This window comes from Chiloscyllium plagiosum, chromosome 51 (assembly GCF_004010195.1).
Source record: "Chiloscyllium plagiosum isolate BGI_BamShark_2017 chromosome 51, ASM401019v2, whole genome shotgun sequence".
NCBI lineage: Eukaryota > Metazoa > Chordata > Chondrichthyes > Orectolobiformes > Hemiscylliidae > Chiloscyllium > Chiloscyllium plagiosum.
Window position 1 is genome coordinate 2,566,955 of NC_057760.1, and position 13,604 is coordinate 2,580,558.

General features: G+C 43.0%; 1 protein-coding gene across 6 annotated transcripts in view; it reads left to right on the forward strand.

Moving 5' to 3' along the window:
• The first annotated feature begins 236 nt into the window (after positions 1-236).
• ash1l (ash1 (absent, small, or homeotic)-like (Drosophila)) overlaps positions 237-13,604 on the forward strand; it is a 217,194-nt gene continuing 203,826 nt past the window's right edge. For 2 of the 6 annotated variants that reach the window (XM_043684013.1, XM_043684016.1), the window contains exon 1: positions 242-1,054. The gene's annotated coding sequence lies outside the window, so the exon portion shown is untranslated. Of the gene's footprint in view, positions 1,055-2,186; positions 2,228-9,429; positions 9,581-13,604 lie in introns of all 6 variants that reach the window. The other 4 variants (XM_043684014.1, XM_043684015.1, XM_043684018.1 and 1 more) reach the window with 4 other exon arrangements.

Consider the following 13,604-nt stretch of genomic DNA (forward strand, 5'->3'; position numbering starts at 1 on the left):
ACTGTCGGGCTGGGGGTTGGAAAACATCTGCGAGGAGGGGAGCGCGCGCCTGCGCGGCGCACCACGTGACCGTCTGGGTGGAGGGGGGGTTTGGAAAACATCTGTTGTTGTTGTTGTTGTGGTGATGTTGGGGGGGGAAGTCTCAACCTCCGACGTTATGATTTAATGTGTTTTTGTTTTTTCAAAAAAAAATATTTTAATTCAATCCCCCCCGGAAAAAAATGTAAATTTTTTTTTTGTGTGTGGGGAGGGGAGGGGGGGAGACCTCGAGCTCCCCACCAACGGTCACGGGACGGGCGGCGCAAGGGTTTGTGGGAACGGACCGACCGCCCCTCCCCCTCCCCCCCACCTCAACCACTTCACCCTTTCCGCTCTCGATATAAAAGTGTATTTTTTGTGAGGGGGAAGCGGTTTTGTTTTGTTTGCTCTCGGGTTTGTTTCCTCTATCTTTTCCCTCCCCGATCCCAGGGGGGGGGTTTATTATTTATTACCCCTCCCCCCGGTGACAGCAGCAGCGCCCTCACCGCCGCCATTTTGTGTTTATCTCTCTCTCTCTCTCTCTGTGCTGCCTCTCGCCATGGCGCACTGTTCAGCGTTTGGTGTCATTTAAAAAAAAACACACACACACGCACATAGACAGAGGAGAAATATATATATATTATATATACAACACACGCACCAGGAAGGAAGGAAGAAAAAAGAGGAGGGGGTGGGGGCAGAGAAAGAAATCCCCCTTTCTACCATCTGTTGAACAACGCGAGAGAGAGAGAGAAAATCCACCTTTTTTTTGTTGTTTGCGTGCAGCCATGAATGTGTGAAGGAGAGGAAGGCAAAGCCGAGTGGACAGAACATATACACGCATTATAAAACATACGTGTACACACACACACACACACTAAACGAGGATGTCTTTCTAAAAAGCGGTGGATCTCTCTCTGATTTCGCCTCCCCTCTCTTCCCACCCCTCCTTATGTTCCCTGTCTTCCCTCCTCATGTGCCATGGCGGACTGTGGAATGGATCATGTGAGAGAAAGAGAAAATATTATCCGTTCTGGTAAGAGAGAATGGTTGTGGGGGAGGGTTGTTGTGGGGTAATTCTTATATTTGATAGTGGAGGAGGGGATGTGTCAATATTATGGGAGAAGTGTTGGGATCTTGAGGAAAGGGTTGTGGGGTAAATCTGCTAATGTTGGAGAGTGGGGGTAAAGGGACAGTGTTATAACGTGGGTGACGCTTTGTAGCATATGTTGTCAGTGTTCTGGAGAGCAGTTATAGGGTAACTTATAGGGTATTGTGGAGATGGGGCATGTCTGTTAATATTGGAGGTGTGGTTTTTAAATTTGGGAGAGTTGAGGTCGATTGGGTTTTGGAGTTGGCAGGCAGGGCAGGAATGAATTGCACTTTTCTTAAAACAAGTGGGAAGTGAGAAGGGGTCAATTTAAAGGTGTAATCATTGATGTGTTAAAATGCATTTTGGTGGGTGTCTGTCGCTGGTTACACGTGGTAACAGTGAATTTTGTTCTGCCATTGACTGTACTCTCTGATACTTGTCTGTGTGGGACGAAGGACCGAAAATAAAACAGTGGAAATGTTTCCCTATCGGGCCTTTGATTTTGTTTCATCTTTCTTCCTCCTTTTTAGGTTTTAGATTTTTGATACTTCATGGCTTCCCTCTTCCCCATGTACAGGTTATGCTGCCCTGTATGGTTGGAGTTTCCCCTCTTTGGGTTTGTTTTCTTCATGTGCTTGAGGTGAAAGTCTTTCCCTCCTTGGGAGATGAGTCAGTTTTTTTTAACCCACTGTCTTTTCCCAGTCTGACCTTGTTAGAACCAATTTGGCTTTTGTTTGAACTCTGGTTCGTTGTCTGCTTGGTTTTTTTTACATATTTCATGGGGTGATCCATTAGTGTGATACAAATCAGTACAGATGACTGTCACTTTTTTCAAAAAAACATTTTCCCCTAAAATACTTGTATATCGAATCTTTGTAAGCTGGTGGAAGTTTATCATGCTTTTTTCTCCTGCGTTGTAGTTCGACATTTTAGTTGAAATATTTCTTGATCATTTGTGCATTCTGGTGTCGATCACTTTAAGAATCATCAATAGTTTTTTTTGACTTTTTTTATGTTTGGTCTTAAATGTGTAGGTAAATTCTGAGTAACTTAGGTTAGTGCATTACTGTTTCAGGAAGGAGTAAACTATATGCTGTGATGATGCGCAACTTGTAGGTAAGTTCAGTGGATTGTTTGATTTTGACTAAAGGCTTGACTTTTACAATACAAATATTGTTGAGATTATGATCTAATGTCAAAAATAATTGGCTAACTTAATGTACCCATCATTGTGTGCCATAACTTTAAAAACACAGCCAATTGTTGGTGGAAGCACTTTTATTTTGGGTAAATGCAGCTTTCTAATCCCCAAACCTTAATGTGGTACGATTACTAGAATTCAAATGAAGTAATCTTTTCAAACTGAAGTCTTCAGACATGCTTTTAGGAAGAGAATAAAGCTTTCACTTTTCCAAAAGTGAAAGGAAATGAGACTTTTGTTCACATTTGCCCTTTTCTGAGTTTTCTGACAGTTCAAAGAATACAATAGTATAAGCAGTTGACCCAAATACTCAATTTCCTTTCAAAAATAGTCAGGAATCTCATAGAAACTATCAGCTGTTGACAGTGCACAGACCCTTGTGAAGTGAATCAGTGTAGACCTTGCAAAGTTTGCTGATGCAGCCTTGCTGATGTAGGAGTCCATTTAAAATTGTGTCCTGGGACCATGAGACCCAGTTCTACAGAAGCAACGTTTGAATCATTATGACATGCCTAATTTAAAATGTGGTGAGCCCTGACTCTAAGTGGTATGCATGTACATTATTATTTCTGATTGTCACTGAGAAAAAAAACAAACATTAATATTTGAAAGGTGCTAAAGCAGGCTGTGAGAGAGGGCAGGAAGGCGAATAAAAGCTGGCATGCCACCTATGTCCCAAGTAAAAAAAAATACTCACCTTTGTCAACATTGGGACTTATTCAAGATTTTATATGAAGCCAAGTTGTGAAATGGATTTCCAACCTGGTAAATATTTTCAAATTTCACATAACATTAACCACCCGATACATATAAACTGAAATTCATGTAATGCCAAAAAGAATGGACTTGGATTGTTGATGTAGTAAGCGCATGTGCCTGAGAGATTTTGTAAATGAGGATTAAAAGTTCAGGTTATAGACAAATAAGTCTGTTTTAATTTTTATTTTAGAATTTTTCTGCTGTATGGGAGCCACATTATGAAGAGTAGTTTTATTGTAATGTTCTACTCACCAATAGCATGTTTGATCTTCAAAATATTTGTGAGAGCTGTGTTATTGTAATACAGTTTGGTTATTATCCTGACTATTCTGCTAGCTTGTGTGAAGAGAAAAATAAACTTCCATTGATACAGTACTCCAGGATATCCTGAAACAGTTTGCTTTCAACAACCTATAACAGTGACTACACTTCGAGTAATATAGAAAAAGCAACTATGTTCCACTGTGGTTTTGAGGGCAATCTTGGGGTCACAAGCGTGTGACTTAAACTGGGCGATCGTTTTGGGAGTGGGAGAGTTGGATGTATTATTGAGGTGCTCCATTACACAGGCATACAGTCTACTTCTATTGTGGTTCATGTATGACATTAGACTATGCAGTCTGACTGTAATATGTTTTGAGACAAAAGAAACTACTTATGCTGGAATCCAAATTAGACCGGCAGGAGGCTGGAAGAACACAGGCTAGGCAGCATCAGGAGGTGGAGAAGCCAACATTTCGGATGTAACCCCTTCTTCAGCACCCTTTGGGTCCTGAAGCGTCGACTGAAGCGACGCCGAAAACATTGACTTCTCCACCTCCTGATTCTCCTGGTCTGCTCTGTTCTTCCAGCCTCCTGCCTATCTATTATGTAATATGTTTTGAGTCTGACATTGAACTGAAGTGCAGCTGGTTGTATTGTGGTTCAGTTGTTTATGAAACTGAAATACAATTTTCCTGCATTTTGGTTCAGGTGTGACCTGAGGTTCATTTGCCTGAATTGTGGTCTAGGTGTGCCATGAAACTCTGTAGTTTGTCTGTATTTTGCTTCAGGTATGATGCAATGTATTGGGAAGCATGGGTGTACAAAGGGTTATGGGTGTCAGTGTACACCAGTCGTTGAAATTAGACAGGCTGACGCAGCAGACAGTTACAAAGGCAAATGGTATGTTGGCCCTGATTGCAAGAGGATTTGAGAGCAGGGATAGGGATGCCTTACTGCAGTTGTACACGCTCTTGGTGAGACCATATCTCTAGTATTGTGCGGAGTTTTGGTCTGCTTTGTTAAGAGAGGATGTTTTTGTTAGAGAGGAAGTGCAGCAGAGGATTGGTTCAACCGCATCTTTATTCAGTAGGATTTAGAAGGATGAGAAGTGATCTGATTGAAATATCTAAAATTCTCACAGGGCTGGACAGACTCAATGCAGAGAAAATGTTTCCCCAGTTGGGGAGTATAGAATGAGGGAGCGATAACCTTAGGACACAGGGTAGATTGTTTAGGACCCAGATGAGGAAATATTTCTTCACTCACAGAATGTAGTAGTACTTGGACAACAAGTAGTACTTAGGCAACAATGGTTTGCCCATTAATGCTCAGTATGAATATCTGCAAGGGCCACACATCTTCTGACTTTATTGTCCTGGGGCAAATGTGGACAACAGTGCTGAGCTGGAGAAGAGTTGAAGTGACTGCTTTGAACATCAAGAAGCCTTAGCAAAACTGGAGTTATTGAGAAATGGGAAAACACTATTGAGTATGATATTATAGAAATGGAGATGGTGGTTGTTAGGGGTCAGTGATCTCAGTTCCAGGACACCTCTGCAGAAGTTCCTAGGTCCAACCATCTTCAACTGTTTTATCAATGACCCCTCCTCCACTGCAATGTCAGAAGTGTTTGCTGCTATTTTGTGCAATGTACCCATGATATGCAACCCCTCAGAAACTGAAGCAGTCCATGTTGATAGGCAGCAAGACCTGATAATTTTCAGTCTCTGAATGATAAGTAACTTGTAACATTCATGCTGCATAATGTCCATCACCAATAAGAGACAAACTAAGGATCTCCATATTCACTGACATTGCCATCACTGAATCCCCACTATTAACATCCTGAAGGTTGCTCATTGAACTAGAAACTGAACTGGATTGGGCATATAGATACTGTGGCTTGAGAGCAGTTCAAAAGCTGGGCATTCTTTGGGAAGGAACTCAGCAGGTGAGTTCCAAAAGCTGATGTCAACAAGGCATGAATCTAGAGTGTTGATCAAGTGTGCAACTGGAAAAAGCCCAGCAGTTCAAGCAGCATGAAACCCAACCTGAAACGTTACCTCTCTTGGTCCTCCAATGCTCGACCTACTGTGCTTTTTTCAGCTCCACACTTTATTGACCCTGACTTTCCAGCATTTGCAACCTTCACTATCTACAAATCTGGACTGTGACAAAACTCTCTCCATTTGACTGGATGGGTTCAGTTTCAACAACTGTAGAAGCTCAACATCAAGAATAAACAGCTACTTGACAGGTGCAGTATCACCCACCTTCAGCATTCATTCAGATGCTAGAATCGAAACTGATGAAGAGTCATCTAGACTTGAAACGTTCGCTCACTTTCTCTCCATGGATACTGCCTGACCCGCTGTGATATCCAGCATTTTTTATTTTCAGTTTAGCATTCGCTTGCTTTGCCACGAAAGCACACTACGGTGCACCATCTATAAGGTGTGCTGCAGTAAGATTCATTTGTCAGCACCTTCCAAAACTGACTTCCGCCACCTTTCATTCTAAATTGGAACTTATTGCCATTTTCTCCATATCTCAATCAAAATCCTGAAACTCTCTTTGTAACGGCACAGTTACACTCCATGGGGTTCAACGATTCTCGAAGGCAGTTTGCCATCACTTTCTCAAGTTCAACTGGGGATGAGCAATAAATGCTGGCCCAGCCAATGACGCTCACGTACTGAGAGAATGAAAAAACTACATGAATTGTGGTTCAGGTGTCATGTAAGTCTGTGGTATGGTTTGCCTGTATTGTGGTTCAGGTGTAATGTTAAACTGTGGTGTGGTTTGCCTGTATTGTGGTTCAGACGTGACATTTAACTGTGGTGTGGTCTGCCTGTACTGTTGTGATCGGAAACTCTGGTGTAGTCTTGTTTATGGTTGGGGGTGTTGAATATGCTAATGACAGTAACAGTCATGAATTTGATGCAAATTCTATGGTTTTTGGATATGGTGATTAAACCTGTCTTCCAGAAACTTTCCAAGCTGTTTCTGCGGTGTGAGCTTCATTGATTCTCCGTTATGTCAATATTCCACAAACGGGTAGGAAAACCAATGGAGGGCCAGAGAAGCCTGAAAGAGTGTCTTTGTCATGGCCTACAGCTGAGAAGAGAGAGACCAAAGTGACATAAAACATAGAACATTACAGCACAGTACAGGCCCTTCGGCCCTCGATTTGTGCTGTCCTGTCATACTAATCTGAAGCCCATCCCACCTACACTATTCAATGTACGTCCATTTGCCTGTCCAATGGCGACTTAAATGCCCTTAAACTTGGTGAATCTGCTACCGATGCAGGCAAAGCATTCCATACCCTTACTACTCTCTGAGTAAAGAAACTACCTCTGACATCTGTCTTCTATCTCCCCTCACTTTAAAGTTGTGTCCCCTCGTGTTTGCCGTCCCCATACTTGGAAAAAGGCTCTCCTTGTACACCCTATCTAACCCTTTGATTATCTTGTATGTCTCTATTAAGTCACCTCTCCACCTTCTTCTCTCTAACGAGAACAACCTCAAGGCCCTCAGCCTTTCCTCGTAAGACATTCCTTCCATACCAACAATACTCCAAGTGTGGCCGTACCAGAGCTTTGTACAGCTGCAGCATACCCTCCTGGTTCCGGAACTCAATCCCTCTATTAATAAAGTCCAAAACACTGTATGCCTTCTTAACAACCCTGTCAATCTGGGTGGCAGCTTTCAGGGATCTGTGTACATGGACACCGAGATCTCTCTGCTCATATGCAATCCCAAGAATCTTGCCATTAGCCCAGTACTTTGCATTCCGTTTACTCTGTCCAAAGTGTATCACCTCACACTTGTCCACGTTAAACTCCATTTGCCACCTCTCAGCCCAGCTCTGCATCCTATCTATGTCTCTCTGCAACCTACTACATCCTTCGTCACTATCCACAACTCCACCGACCTTAGTGTCGTCCGCAAATTTAGAAACCCACCCTTCTAAGCCCTCATCCAGGTCATTTATAAAATGACGAACAGCAGTGGACCCAACATCGACCCTTGCGGTATGCCGCTAGTAACTGGACACCAAGATGAACATGTTCCATCAACTACAACCCTCTTTTCTTTCAGCAAGCCAATTACTGATCCAAACTGCTATGTCTCCCACAATCCCATTCCTCAGCATTTTGTATAATAGCCTAATGTGGGGAACTTGATTGAACGCCTTGGTGAAATCCATATACACCACATCAACCAGTTTACTCTCATCTACCTGTTTGGTTAGTTTATCAAAAAATCAATAAGATTCGTTAGGCATGACCTACCCTTCACAAAACCATGCTGACTGTCCCTGATCAGATGATTCTTTTCTAGATTCTTTTATAAATCCTATCTCTTATAATCTTTTCCAACACTTGACCAACAACTGAAGTGAGACTCACTGGTCTGTAATTACTAGGGTTGTCTCTGCTACCCTTTTTGAACAAAGGAACCACATTTGCTATCCTCCAGTCCTCAGGCAATATTCCTGTCGACAATGATGATTTGAAGATCAATGCCAAAGGTGACCAATGTAGTTCAGTAAGAATTCAAGGAGTGTGACAGCACATTGAGATACGTATCTCCCAGACTCTGAAGAGTGCCTCACCTCCCAGATATAGCATTTATACATAGCATGACTGATTCTGAATGTGCATACAAAGTGCCACTTTGTGATTGACATCCCTGATATTGGGAAGGAGATGTATGACCATGTTCCTGCAGAATGTTGCAGTCAGTATTTCACCATTCCATTGTGGGGAAGTTAGATGCAGAAAAATACCTTGGACCACGAATTCATCAGCCAATGATCTGCATGTAACACTCCTATAGTCCGGGTGGGATAAGGAGCTGGTGGATCCTGTTAGCTGGTTCCCTGAGTAAACTGTCAGTTGGCAAAATGCTTCCTTGCCAGGCCTTTTAAATATTTGAGACATAGTCTAAGGTTGAAGAGGGCCATCAGATCTTGCCTGCATATCTGGAGAGTAACCTCCTCTGCGCTACTATTGATGCAACCATGTGGGGAAGAGATCATTGCCCACAACCTGCTTTTCAAAGGCAAATTACAGGTCTGAAAGGAGGTGCAGTGAATTTTGTTGAGGTTCATGCTGCGGAGATCCTGCTAAGCAGGGCTATGTACTCTATGAGCTTTTCCTGGAGGGAAACATTCGGCGATGGACGCATTGAGCGATAGAAACATTAACTGTTGTTGGAGGAGCAACTACATGGGTGGCACAGTGGTTAGCACTGCCTCACAGCGACAGAGACCCGGGTTTAATTCCTGCCTCAGACGACTGACTGTGTGGAGTTTGCACATTCTCCCCGTGTCTGCGTGGGTTTCCTCCCACAGTCCAAAAATGTGCAAGTTACGTGAATTGGCCATGCTAAAATTACCGTAATGTTAGGTGAAGGGGTAAATGTAGGGGAATGGGTCTGGGTGGGTTGCACTTCAGTGGGTTGGTGTGGACTTGTTGGGCTGAAGGGTCTGTTTCCACACTGTAAGTAATCGAACCTACATGGTGACATGCTCTTTCGTCTGCCTTGTACTTGTTGGTCTTCCAGTGCAAAGACTATTTAGGACTGAATGTTGGAGACTAGCACATTCCAAGATGCTTACCAGGATGTTGCCTGGTATGAGGGAAGGCCTTATGAGGAAAGGCTGAGGGACTTTAGGCGGCTGTTTTTGTTGGAGATGAATGGGTGACTTAATTGGTGAATGAGAGGTGACTTAATTGAGACACAGAAGATAATCAGAGGGTTAGATGGAGTGGGCAGTGAGAGCCTTTCTCCTCAAATAGTGATGACTAGCACGAGGGGGCATAGCTTTAAATTGAAGGGTGATAGATGTAGGACAGACTTCAGAGGTAGTTTCTTTACTCAGTAGTAGGGGCATGGAACACACTGCCTACAATAGTAGTAGACTTGCCAACTTTAAGGGCATTTAAATGGTCATTGGATAGACACATGGATGAAAATGAAATGGTGTTGGTTGGATGGACTTCAGAATTGGTTTCACAGATCGGTGCAACATCGAGGACCGAAGGGCTAGTGCTGTGTTGTAATGTTCTATGTTCTGTTCCAGGATGTTGAGAGGAATGCTAAATCTTGAAGTGGCTGCTGCAGAGTCTTGAAGGGGAAAAGCTGCTGTTTACGACTTCCCACTGTACTTATGGATTAAAAACTACCCAAAACCCATTGTGTTTTATGTGACAAGTCTGGCAGCAAGTGTAAAGGTATATTGTAACTATAACCTGTAATGGCAAGTGTGCACTTTATGTACTGTATTCAAAACAACTGATCTATATTATACTGTATGCAGCATACATTTGGTGGGCAAATTTCATGAATCAAATAAATTTTTGCGGGGAAACAGTTTGTGATACAATCATGTAATTTAAGTGCCTTTGGATATTTGAGCCCCTCCATAGCATTGCCTTGATTTGTATATTGCTGCATCCTTTTGATTGTAATATCTCTTGTACCTAGGTCCAGTGAAAGGTTTTGTTTTGTGTGCAGTATAGGCAGATCATAGCATATAAAGGTCACGCGGTGATTGAACAGAGCCAGGATTACAAAGTTATGCCTGCAAAGCATGTGCAGAAAAAGCAAGATCAGCATTAGAGAGGTTCATTGAGAAGTCTAATAACAGGGAAGAAGCTGTTCCTGAACCTGTTGGTACATGTGTTTAGGTTTTTATATCTTCTGCCTGATGGAAGAGATTATAACCAGAATGGGAAGAGTATTTGTTGGCTGCCTTTCCGAAGCAGTGGGAAGTGTAGTTGGAGTCGGTGCCTGGAAGGTTGGCTTGTGAGATGGACTTGGCTATGTTCACAATCTCTGTAGTTTCTAATGGTCCAGGGCAGAGCAGTTGCCGTAACAAGCTGTGCACCTGATTGAATGCTTTTTATGGTGCATCTGGAGAAGTTGATGAGTCCTTATGGACATGCTGAATTTCCTTAGTCTCCTGCAAAGAAGAGGTGTTGTACCTTGGTGTTGCATCAACATGGGTGGGCCAGAACAGATCATTGATTGTCATTCCTAGGAACTTGACACACTCAGCCAGCACCATCAGTTGTAAGTAGGGGTATACCACCTCCTTGCATCCTGAAGTCAATGATCAGCTCTTCAGGTTTGCTGACATTGAGGGAGAGATTATCATTACACTGTGTGGCCAAACACTCAATCTATTTGCTGTACTCTTTCTCATTAATTGTTTGATATCTGGCCTACAATAGTGGTGTTGTCAATGAACCTGTAAATGGAGTTTGGATGAAATTAGGCCGCAAAGTCATGAGTGTTCATTGAGTATAGTAAGGTTGAGTGTGCAGCATTGCAGGACATCGGTGATGAGCATTGTCACTGAGATGTTGCTGTTGTGTCCTGTGGGTCAGGACGTCGAGGATCCAGTTGTAAAGGGCGTAACAGAGACCTAAAGGTTAGTTTGGTTGGGATTATAGTGTTGAAGGCTAAGCTATAGTCAATAAGTAGAAGACTGCCTTAGGTAATTTTGTTATCCCAATGTTCTAGGAATGTGAATAGGGCTAGAAAGATGGTCTCTGCTGTGGGGCTGTTGTGCCAGTAGGCAAATTGCAATGATCAAGGCAGCTGGGAGGCTAGAGTTTATGTGAGCCATGACTAATGTCTCAAAGGACTCCATAATTATCGAGGTCAGAGCCACTGGGTGGTAGTCATTGAGGCAAGTTGCTGTGTTGTCTTTGGTATGGGGATGATGGTTTTTTGAATTAGGTGGGGATTTAAGATTATAGTAAAGAGAGATTAAAGATGTTTGTGAATACTCCTACCAGCTGGTCTGCACAGGATCTGAGTGCATGGCTGGGGACTCCATCTGAAATGTGAATGAATGTTCTGGGACCAGTTTTCCTGGATTTGGTAGGTTTGCCTGAACCTCGTGAATGGGTTGTTCTCACCAAATCTGACTGCTGTTGGGCAGTAGAGAAAATAAATGCTAGTTGTGAACATCAAATAAAGAGTATTAAGGCTACTCGGATCAGACAAATCTGGAGAGGAAGAAATAAGAGTTCAGGCTGAATCTGATATAAATGTTCAGAATTTCTCTTCAGGTGTGAGTCAAATTCAGACACTGATATTTGAATTTGGTGTATTACTATGTGACAGCATGTCTTGTCTGGACCATAAAACTGCATGTTTCTGTTTGTGAGAGACTGCACTTTATTGCATATAATTAAGAAAAAGAGGAAGATTTGTGCTGAAGTGAGTATGCACTCTGTTAGACAATAGACAATAGGTGCAGGAGTAGGCCATTCTGTCTTTCGAGCCTGTACCACCATTCAATATGATCATGTCTGATCATCCTTAATCAGTATCCTGTTCCTGCCTTCTCTCCAGAATCCTTGATTCCACTATCTTTGAGAGTTCTATCCAACTCTTTCTTAAATGAATCCAGAGACTGGGTCTCCACTGCCCTTGGGGGCAGAGCATTCCACACAGCCACCACTCTCTGGGTGAAGAAGTTTCTCCTCAACTCTGTTCTATCGTGAACCTACGCTGCACTCTCTCAATAGCCAGAATGTCTTTCCTCAAATTTGGAGACCAGAACTGCACACAATATTCCAGGTGTGGTCTCACCAGGGCCCTGTACAGCTGCAGAAGAACCTCTTTGCTTCTATACTCAATCCCTCTTGTTATGAAGGCCAGCGTACTATTAGCTTTTTTCACTACCTGCTGTACCTGCATGCTTACCTTCATTGACTGGTGTACAAGAACACCCAGATCTCTTCGTACTGCCCCTTGACCTAAATTGATTCCATTTAGATCGTAATCTGCCTTCCTGTTCTTGCCCCCAAAGTGGATAACCATACATTTATCCACATTAAACTGCATCTGCCATGCATCTGACCACTCATCTAACCTGTCCAGGTCACCCTGTAATCTCCTAACATCCTCCTCACATTTCACCCTGCCACCCAGCTTAGTATCATCAGCAAATTTGCTAATGTTATTAATAATACCATCTTCTATTTCATTAACATAAATTGTAAAAAGCTGCGGTCCAAGCACTGATCCCTGCGGTACCCCACGAGTCACTGCCTGCCATTCCGAAATGGAGCCGTTTATCACTATTCTTTGTTTCCTATCAGCCAACCAACTTTCGATCCAAGTTAGTACTTTGCCCCCAATGCCATGCGCCCTAATTTTGCTCACTAACCTCCTATGTGGGACTTTATCTAAAGCTTTATGAAAGTCTAGGTACACTACATCTACTGGATTTCCCTCGTCCATCTTCAGAGTTACATCCTCAAAAAATTCCAGAAGAATTTGTTCCTGTTGTCAGGAATCATCTTTGTTCTTACCCAGTCCTCTGTTTGATGCAGAAGTAATTCTATAGAAAATGAGAAGGGGGGGGGGTTGAAGGGAAGAGGAGGAATAAGGGTAGAAGTGCTACACATTTCACTCCCTTGTCAGCCTTCGACATGGACTGCTACCTCTGGGACACTGGCCCATTTCTCCTCCACTCCCAACATCTCCCCAATGCCCACAGCACCTTCCCATGTAATTGCAGAAGGTGTAAGACCTGCCTGCTTGCCTACTTCCTCCCTCATTATCCAAGGCCCCAGATACACCTTCCAGGTAAAGAAGCAATTTACCTGCACTTCATTCAGTCTAATCTAATCTAATCTGCATTTGCTACTCACAATATCTCCTCTACGTTGTGAGACAAAATGCAGAGTGGGTGACTGCTTTTTGGAAATGGATGAATATTCTTCCCCTGTATTTTGATAACTGAAACAGGTTGAACGAGAGATTCTTGGCGTAACTCCAGCCTCCACTTTATCAGGCAATGGGTTCCTTCAGATGGCCTTCCTCTAAATCATATGATTGGTTCAGAACATTTATCAAGACTTGTTTTGATTTTATAACTTGATCAACAAGCCATAAAAACTAATGAAGCAGAAAGGGGTTTGTGATGTGACTTTTCTTATTATCTTGAAGAAATTCTTCTTAATCTTGGTGAATGATTTTATGCATCAGGAGGGTCTTGAATTGGAGTAAGTTGGATAGGCAAAAGTGAGGACTGCAGATGCTGGCAGTCAGAGTCTAGAATAGAGTAGCACTGGAAAAGCACAGCCGGTCTGGCAGCATCCGAGGAGCAGGAACCCTTCTTCAGGACTGAAGGCAGGGAGCCTCCAGGGTGTAGAGATAAATGGAAGGGGTATGGGGCTGGGGAGAAGGTAACTAAGAGTACAATAGGTGGAAGGGGGTGGGGATGAAGGCAAT